The 6,968-nt window shown below is 42.0% G+C and overlaps 1 pseudogene; it reads left to right on the top strand.

The window, feature by feature from the left end:
* The first annotated feature begins 4,819 nt into the window (after positions 1-4,819).
* Positions 4,820-6,380, top strand: Gm52445 (annotated as a pseudogene).
* The last annotated feature ends 588 nt before the right edge of the window (positions 6,381-6,968 follow it).

Here is a 6,968-nt window from a genome sequence, read left to right as displayed (position 1 = left end):
TAGCTTAACAATATGTAAAAAAAAAATTATTATCGGCTTCAAAACAAGAAGCAAAAGGTTTAAATCTTTCAGTATATATTGTTTCCTAAGTGAAAAGTATTTTATTAGCTAATGTCTCTAAAGGGAAGTTTAAAGTTCTGGGGAGTAGTTGTTGCTTCATAAGATTCAGAGGCAATATCTTTTTTAATGACTAGGGTTTCAGTCATACTGGAAAATTGGTACAAATTTACTTCAAAATTTTATTTCCAAAAGCTTACAGGATATGTTAATTGGCTAAGACCTCACCTTAAACTCGCCACAGGAGAACCTAAGCCTTTGTTAGGTGCTATCAAGTGAGATTCCAATTAACTGGTGAGAACCAAAAAGGCTTTAACAGAAAGTAGAAGAAACTTCTGTAATCTATTAGTATCAATTGTAATTGGTGGTAATCAAATATTAGCTACATATTCTAGTTATTGTTATTAAAAATGTCCACAGCTATTTTTGGCAAAAATAAACATTAATGTAAAATCATCCTTCTTCACCTCAAAGTTTTAACATCCTATTATAAGGCTGCTGTGGTGCTTATTAAGAATTAAGAATTCCTTGTTCCAAACAGCAATTGGTTATTGCAGAATATTGATATTTGACCTATTGCATACCATCATTTTAAATAAAATTGATACTCATCCTAAGATAAGTTAAAAATTGCTTATACATGCTTTTGTATCTTCTATAAGTTCATGCATGCTTTCATCCCATTTACTGTATTTAAAAACAACCCTTCTATGGGAGAAAAGTATATGTAAATTAGATCACATGATTATTCTTTTGAGTTTCCTCCTGTTTCAACACAGATAATTAAATTGTGTGCTGAAGATGGTGTTTAAAAATGTTGAACAATTAAACTTTAAGTTGTATATTAATAGTTAATATTATATCTCAGAGCTTGCATTTGCTTATGCAACTTATAAGAAAAAATACTGTTTCTTTAAGAAAATTGTTTTTGGACAGTTAAGAAATTGTCCTAAGTTGCCTGGAAAAGACCCCCAGGATTTGCTTTTGTGTTATAGAGGTTTACATAAAGCTTTAACTAATAAAGATTACAGATAGCTCCTGAAAAGATACAAACTCAGGATTCTTATATTTATTTGGGTTTTAAAAGATAGTTATTTGTAGAGACAATTTAAAGATTTTCTCTAATTTCTGATTAATAAATAAACAAATTATACACAAGTGACTATAATGACTTTTCAAGCATTCTAGTTACAATCTCTCTTCAAGAGAAACAATTGAAAGATAATTAGTCACTGTTCATGTTATATTAAAACTGACTAACAGCTCAATATCTAAAATTTTGATGAAAATACAAGATTGTATTTTGATGCGTGAGCACCCTTTTTATATTCAACATATTAGAGCACATACATCATCACCTGGCTCCTATTCAAGGAAAAAATTCCTAAGCTGAAGTTAGCCACTGACAAGAAAGACTAAACAGATAAGTCCTAGCTGTTTATTTTGTAAATCTAAATAGTATATATGACTGGGCTGAATAGCCACCCTAGAAACAAATGTTCTGTTCTTGTTAGTCAAAAGCATTCATGACAGTGTTGCCATCAGATGAATGTGACTCATCTGACTGGCCTTCCTTATAATCCTCAAGGACAAGGCATTGTAGAACGTGCCCATCGCACTCTCAAGTCCTATTTAATTAAACAAAAAGGGGGCATAAATGCTATGACGCCAAAGATGGCTCTATCCCTTATAATATTTACTCTTAATTTCTTAAAATTGGATAATGCTGGGAGATCACCAGCTGAAAGGCACAGACAATGGCCTCAATCGCTCAATGAAATGGTCAAGTGGAAGAATGTCCTTGATAATAAATGATATGGCCCAGATCTTACTTTAATAAGATCCAGGGGAGCTATATGTGTTTTTCCAAAGGAGGAAGATAATCCCTTTTGGATTCCGGAGCGCCTCACTCGAAGGATCCAGCTCTTGGACAATGAGTCACAGGAACAAGATCCTAAGACATCGATGGATCATACTCCTCACGCTGGACATTCTGGTTCCTAGAGTATCTGGAGAGTTAAGATAGGGAATTATGTCAACTTTCCCTCTTCCTATGCCAGTTATGCATAATGCACAAATATTTCCATGCTTTTTCACTACAGATAAAGAACTGGGACTTGCTTATTTACCCTTAGATGAACAGATTCAGGCTTTAAAAGAAAATAGAACCTTCTTTATACAGGGAAGCCTGTGCTTTGTGCTAATTTCGTCATTACAAGATAAGAGCCAATGTATATCTTTGCATTATCAATCAGCAGCCTGGTTAAGAAAGAGCTCTTGGGGCATAACGACTGATATAAAGACTGATAACATAGTTATTAGAGGATGGTGGCCTAGCCAAAAACCTGGAAATAAGCCGCCTTCATAACCAAGAATGGCACCCTTTTGCAAGGAAGGGTCCATGGAAGATGTAATGTTACCTTGGACAGGTTGCCAAGCTAAAAAATATACTTGGGCAGTAGAGAAATATTTTTCCTTTTCCCCATATATTAGTAGAGAGTATAATGATACTTTTGCTGGATATGATTTTATTACTATGGACCCCCTCCGAACTAATACTAACCCTTTTGATCAGTGGTTGCTTTGTGGGGTTAATGGAAGCTGTACTAATCTCGCCCCCATGGCAATGATTGGAGGAGGTTCTAGTGAGAGAGGAGAATTGAACTTTGATTGGAAAGGTACCTTGAAGACCGGTCAGTCTGATAATCAGAGTCCAAATTCTTTTAAATGGACCACCTCCAATATTAGATATAAGAAACAGAAAGAGGTAAATTTTACCGCCACCCCGGTATGTGTATGGCCCCCGTTTTTGTGGGTGGTAAGTAACACAAGCTTAAATCAGAATCAGATAGAGATAGATTGCTCACAAGAAAAATGTTTTTATGCCTTATGCTGGGATGCTAAGAAATATCCTTTTGCTTTGGTTACCCGCATGCCTAGATTTGTTCCTGTTCCTGTAGATGCCCCTAATAGCTTGACTTTGTTTCGAGAGAAAAGAAGTTTTGGTATTTCTGCTATCATAGTTGAGCTGGTGGCCACAGCGGCGGTTGCAGCCTCTATCACGGCCTCGGCACTCGCTCTATCTACTACTGCTCAAACAACACAAACTATTAACGAGCTTTCTATGATAGTCACAACGGCCTTAGATAAACAGGCCACAGCCAACTCACAGATACAAGGAGGGTTGATGTTGATAAATCACGGCATCGACCTAGTCCAAGAACAAGTGGATATTCTTTGGCAGTTGGCTCAATTGGGTGTGAATACAAGATGCCTGGCCTTTGTGTTACTTCTGTTCAGTTTGAAAATTCTACAAGAGCAGCAAATTTGTCAAAAACTTTGTCTCGTTATATGTTACAGAATTGGACCATGGAATTTGAGCAAACGCTTCGAGAGTTGATAGTTGCTATTCTACAAGTGAAGTCTACGCATCTTGTCCCTTCGCTGACGAAGAGCTTCTCCACCTGGATTTCCTCTGCATTTTCCTACTTTAAGGAGTGGGTGGGGGTAGGCTTGTTTGACGTGATCCTATGCGGTGGAGCATTACTTTTGCTCTGGGTGGTCTGTAAACTAAAAGCCCAAATAAAAAGGGACAAGACGGTGATAGCCCAAGCACTTGCAGCATTAGAACACGGTACCTCCCCTGATATATGGTTATCTATACTTAAGCAATAGGTCGCTGGTCACTCAGCTCTTGCACCCCACGAGGCTAGCCTCATTGCACGGGATAGAGTGAGTGTGCTTCAGCAGCCCAGGAGAGTTGCATGGCTAAGCACTGTAGTAGAAAGGCTCCGCGGCATAAAATGAGCCTATTCTAGGGAGACATGTCATCTTGTATGAAGGTTGAGTGTCCAAGTGTCCTTCTCCCAGGAAAAAATGACAAGGGAGCAGACCAAGACCCCTCTGGGTGATGAGCCTGTGATGAGGTTTTGTGTAATGCCCCTATTTTTGCACACTGGGCATTTGACCTCTATCTCCACTCTCAATATATGGGTGGCCTATTGCTCTTAAATAAAAGAAAATGGGGAGATGTGACGAGCCATGTAGGGAGCCGCCCTCACATTCGCCGTTGCAAGATGGCGCTGACATCCTGTGTTCTAAGTGGTAAACAAATAATCTGCGCATGTGCCAAAGGTAGTTCTCCACTCCATGTGCTCTGCCTTCCCCGTGACGACAACTCGGCCGATGGGCTGCAGCCAATCAGGGAGCGACACGTCCTAGGCGGAGGATAAGTCTCTTTAAAAAGGGACGGGGTTTCGCCATTCTCGCTCTTGCTCTTGCTCTCTTGCTCTTGCTCTCTTGCTCTTTCTCTTGCTCTTGCTCTCTTGCGCTCTGGCTCCTAAAGATGTAAGCAATAAAGCTTTTGCCGCAGAAGATTCCGGTTTGTTGCGTCTTTCCTGGACGGTCGCGAGAATGCGTGTAAGAGTTGATGCTGAGACCCAGGACGAGAAGACCTGGGACGAGAAATCCTGGGACGAGAAAACCCGGGACGGAATTTACCATCACCGGCGCAAGGAAGATCCCTCATTCCGGAACCAGAACTGCGGGTCACGGTCATAAAGGTTCCCGTAAAACAGACTGTTGAGAAGGATCCAGCCTGGATTCAGAACTCTTCAGCTGGGGAACGGTGGTAATGAAGTGTTCCTGCAAAACAGAATGTTGAGAAGGATCCAGCCTGGATTCAGAACTCTTCAGCTGGGGAACGGTGGTAATGAAGTGTTCCCGCAATACAGACTGTTGAGAAGGATTCAACTGCGTGAATTCAGAACTCTTCAGCTGGGGAACAGGGGTAACCGTAAGTATAGCTTTACAAGGTAAGTCTGGTCTTGAACTTTATAATGAAATTCAAGACAGTCTATCAGAAGTAAAGTGGGAAATAGCTTTACAAGGTAGGTCTGTTCTTGAACTTTCTAACGAAATTCAAGACAGTCTATCAGAAGTAAAGTGGGAAATAGCTTTACAAGGTATGTTTGGCCTTGAACTTTCTCTAGTGTTAGGAGCCTTTTTGTTCCTTTTCACATGTTATCAAGTGGTTAAGGCAGGGCTGAAAATTCTGGATGAAATTCAGGGCAATCTATCAGAAGTAAAGCGGGGAGAGAGAGTAGGAGCAAAGAGGAAATATGGTGCACAAAATAAGTATACAGGCCTTTCCACGGGTCTTGAACCTGAGGAAAAGTTTAGGTCAGGTAAGAATACCTGGGGAGAGATTAGAAGGAAGGAAAAGAAAAAAGAAAAGAAAAAAGATCAATTAGCGGAGGTCTCTAGGAGAAGGAGCCTATACTCATCACTAGATGAGCTCAAGGAGCCAGCTCTTAGTAGCTCTGAATCAGATGAAGAATTCTCCTCTGAAGAAACAGACTTGGAGGAGGAAGCAGCTCGTTATGAGAGAAAAACGTACCAGCCAGATAAAATGCTAGCTAATCAGTTAAGGAAAAAGCCAAAAGCGGCTGGCGAAGGCCAGCATGCTGTTCAGCCTCCAGGCAGTCGGCTTCAAGGTCATAGTGCACTTCCGCCCTATGCTGAGCCCCCGCCCTGCGTAAGGCGTCAGCCCTGCGCAGAGAGGCAATGGACAGAGAGGCAATGTGCAGACTCGTTCATTCCAAAGGAGGAACAAAGGAAAATACAACAGGCATTTCCGGTCTTTGAAGGAGCCGAGGGTGGGCGTGTCCACACTCCGGTAGAATATGTGCAGATTAAAGAGCTTGCCGAGTCGGTCTGTAAATATGGAACCAATGCTAATTTTACCTTGGTGCAGTTAGACAGGCTTGCCGGCATGGCACTAACTCCTGCCGACTGGCAAATGATTGCAAAAGCCGCTCTCCCTAGTATGGGCAAATATATGGAATGGAGAGCTCTATGGCAAGAGGCTGCACAAGTGCAGGCCCGAGCAAACGCTGCTGCTTTGACTCCAGAGCAGAGAGATTGGACTTTTGACTTGTTAACTGGTCAGGGAGCTTATACTGCTGATCAAACAAACTACCACTGGGGAGCTTATGCCCAAATTTCCTCCATGGCTATTAAGGCCTGGAAGGCGCTCTCCTGAACAGGCGAAGCCACTGGACAACTAACAAAGATCGCCCAGGGACCCCAGGAGTCCTTCTCAGATTTTTGTGGCCAGAATGACAGAGGCAGCAGAGTGTATTTTTGGAGATTCAGAGCAAGCCGCACCTCTGGTAGAACAGCTCATTTATGAGCAAGCCACACAGGAGTGCAGAGCGGCCATAGCCCCAAGAAAGAACAAAGGTTTACAAGACTGGCTCAGGGTTTGTCGGGAGCTTGGGGGACCTCTCACCAACGTAGGCTTAGCGGCCGCCATCCTCCAATCTCAAAAATGCTCCATGGGCAGAAATGTATCAACGCATAGATCTTGTCCAGGAACAACTAGATGTATTATGGCAAATAGCTCAGCTGGGATGTGAACAAAAGTTTCCGAGATTGTGCGTTACTTCCATTCAGTATGAGAAATTTACAAGGGCAGCTAATTTGTCAAAAAGTCTTTCTCAGTATATGTTACAGAATTGGACGGCTGAATTTGAACAGACCCTTCGGGAATTGCCATCATTCAGGTCAACTCCACGCGCTTGGACCTGTCCCTGACCAAAGGATTACCCAATTGGATCTCCTCAGCATTTTCCTTCTTTAAATAATGGGTGGGATTATTGGGAAATACACTTTGCTGTGGATTAGTGTTGCTTCTTTGGTTGGTCTGTAAGCTTAAGGCCCAAACTAGAAGAGACAAGGTGGTTATTGCCCAGGCACTTGCAGCACTAGAACATGGTGCTTCCCCTGATATATCTATGCTTAAGCAATAGGTCGCTGGCCACTCAGCTCTTGCACCCCACGAGGCTAGTCTCATTGCACGGGATAGAGTGAGTGTGCTTCAGCAGCCCGAGAGAGTTGCACGGCTAAGC

Source organism: Mus musculus, chromosome X (genome assembly GCF_000001635.26).
Source record: "Mus musculus strain C57BL/6J chromosome X, GRCm38.p6 C57BL/6J".
Taxonomy (NCBI): domain Eukaryota; kingdom Metazoa; phylum Chordata; class Mammalia; order Rodentia; family Muridae; genus Mus; species Mus musculus.
This window is presented reverse-complemented; position numbering and strand designations above follow the sequence as displayed.